This window comes from Lathyrus oleraceus, chromosome 6 (assembly GCF_024323335.1).
Source record: "Lathyrus oleraceus cultivar Zhongwan6 chromosome 6, CAAS_Psat_ZW6_1.0, whole genome shotgun sequence".
NCBI lineage: Eukaryota > Viridiplantae > Streptophyta > Magnoliopsida > Fabales > Fabaceae > Lathyrus > Lathyrus oleraceus.
Window position 1 is genome coordinate 46,512,499 of NC_066584.1, and position 3,328 is coordinate 46,515,826.

Here is a 3,328-nt window from a genome sequence, read left to right on the forward strand (position 1 = left end):
TTCATTAAATAAAAAGATGTTATTGCACTCACTTTTCTACCAAATCCTTGTATGTTTCAGTGTCGGCATTAGCTATAACTACTTTCTCCTTCAACTTGGATATTGCAAAAACCTTTTCACAAGTCTAAATAAGCGTCGTCATTAGCTATAACTACTTTCTCCTCCAACTTGAATACCGAAAAAAACTATTCACAAGTCTAAATAAAAAGTATAAACAATATTAAGATCAACCTTGATATAGTTAATCATAACTGAAAATTATCAAATTAAGATTATAAGCTAGCTATGATAAAAGTTTTAGACAAGAGAATATATTTACATAAGCAAGAGTTTTGCAATAACCACGCCTAAAAAAGTATAACAAGGAGGATTAAGCTCACAACATTTACCACCATTTTCAAAAACCAATCTCATACCGCTTGGCCAACGACAAATTCATGTTTATTTTCCATTTTATAATTTATTTAATAGAATATTAAATATATATTTTTCTTTTTTTAAAATAAAATAAGGCCCCTTAATTTAGAGCCCTTGAGCTAAGGACCGTCTTGCCCTTGTTCAGGACCGACCCTACTAAGTCACCATAAAAAAACTATCGAATGGAATAGGCATGCACAATATCTAACACAGTTTTTGAGATTTATATTTATTAATCTACTCAACTTTAACAACTAATTTGGATTTTCATGCATTCAAAGTAAACTAAAATGTATTATTGTTTTATCTTATAACATTGAATCCAACTTGTTCTGCTTGTCCTTTTTTATAGCTCTCCTCAATCACATGCATTCTTGATCATCAAATAATAGTAACTAAGTATAGAATAATCCCATTAATCATTGTAATTCTATGTATATCCCATAAAGCTTATGCCATAATTATAGCCTATTTAAACATAAAAATACAATGATTAATTCTATACTTAGTCACTACTATTCGATTATCAAGAATACATGTGATCCAGGAGAGCTATAAGAAAGGACAAGCATACCAAGTTGGATTCAGTATTCAAAACTCATTCTTCCAAGCTGCAAATCATTTAGAATTCTTACAATAAATTTGCTATAGATTAGCTACCGATAAACTACGAATTTTATGGGTTCATGAACAATGTTGACTTTAGCCATGTGGTATGGCACGACAATGTTTTACCATGCTAGCACTGCCATGTGTATGCTCAGTCACAAAAAAAATTGTCATGTGGTGCACCACTTCGGCTTCTATTAACAGACGTTGACAGGAGTAACCAAAAGTGCGGACGAAAAATATTAGGAGGATCATTCTTTGAAAGAAATTTTTGAGGGACTAAAAGTGAAAATAACAATATGTATGAGGATCAAAAACATATTTAACCCCATAAAAAATGATTTAATGAAATGAAAAAGTTTTTAAATGATGTTTTTGATGAAAAAAAATCTTTGATGCAAATGCTAGAAATAGATTAAAATGTATGAATGAATGATTAATGTGAATGTAGATGATATGCACAGACGAAATACCAATTAAATCGATGCATGAGATAATTGAATGAATAAAACATGAAATGCAAAAAAGTTGCACGTACACATATTTCAGACAAACAATATACTTACGCATGGAAATAATTATAAACAAGCATATAACAAAAAAGAATAAAGGAGGATTGAAATTATCATGTCAATTTTGGCGATCTAGGCTTAACTAGTTGCACACGAAAAGTGATTAGTAATCAACAACAAGAATAACATAATCTAAAATATGATCAATCATAAACAAATTGGATAAAACTCCTCTTGCACGTCTGAAAACCATTACCAAACTCTCTTTCGTAAGACTTTAGATGGACTTGTACGACAAATGTTGTGATTATCTTTGATTGACATATCCTGGCAATCTCAAATAACTAATTCAATTCTTTGACGATTATTAGAACTTTAAGGGACACTTTGAAACTATTTAAGCTTTGATAATTTCTTAGAACTCAAAGAACATTGCCAAAAGTTACAAACTACCTTCATCTTCTTTTTACGATAACCTTAAAAGAGTAGGTCACTAGAAGATGATTTTTGCTTATTTCTTTAATCTCTCATAAAAATCAAGCAAGTTGACACATGTGAATGCATATCCATGTTTAAGTAGTATTAATCAAGAACAAACTTTAAGACATAGTGTCATATTTCCGGCTACACTGCACATACCTCAAAATTTTGTTAGTTCAATTTTGGATGAATAAAAACTTAGAGAATATCTTAAAATGCAATTAATGATTGAAAAAAATACTAGTAAGGCTTTACTTTGAGTTAATCTATGTAATACATGCAATGAATGATCAAATATTAAGAAATTAATGTAATATTATTGGGATTCATTGATTTGCATAAGCTTCCAAACGAAAAAAAACTCATCTACGATCGAAAAGGACTCATATTCTCAAATTTTGGAGTCGCAAGACTTTTATCAAAAGCCCTGCTCATATTCTAATTATTGGATGAAAATGTGGATACAGAAAAGGTCTAGAAGGGGGAGGGAGTTGAATATACATATCCCCGAAAAGACAAATTCATAAATATTTTAGGTCCCATAAATTAAAATTAGAGATTTTAAAGTACGCTGAAGCAAAATACAACACAAAGAGAGGTTGGAAGCTTCTTAATGAATTAATCCAATAAGAGTATTACAAGATATCACTAAAGGCATAAATCTTTCTGATGCAAATCAATTACAAGATAACCAAAGTTGCTTTAGACAAAGTGATTTAAAAACCTTTTCATAGAATTTTATTCAAAGTATAATTGGATTTATGATGATCGAACAAGTTTGATGAATCATAGACCTAAGCTTACACATTAAATCATAATAAGCAAGATCTAACCTAAATAACATACAAATTATGCAATGATGCATACCTATAGTAATAAATGCAGAAAGTTAATGGAGATAAGGGAAGAAAGAAGAGTGCACGAGATAAATATTGGTTCTACGTTCATCCTCGCTTTTCCTACTCCATACTTCAATGGTGTTAAAACAATAAGAAAATAGTCATGACCTTCCACTATTTCATAATTTTTATACAAGCATTTTGATTACAACAAAATATCACACACAATAATTTTCTCTATTGATACAGATACTCAGACTGCTAGCAAAACAAGATCCTCAATGATCTTGGTCCAATAATCTTTATATCCATAATAACATGTTCCAAGTCTTCATATGTGGCGATCCACTCTAATTCCACTGATATCTTATCTAAGTGATTTCTATTAGCTAAGCATTCAATCGGACAACTCCCAACTTCGTCTACAAACAATATTGACACGACTTCACCGAAGTTGGATAACTCCCAACT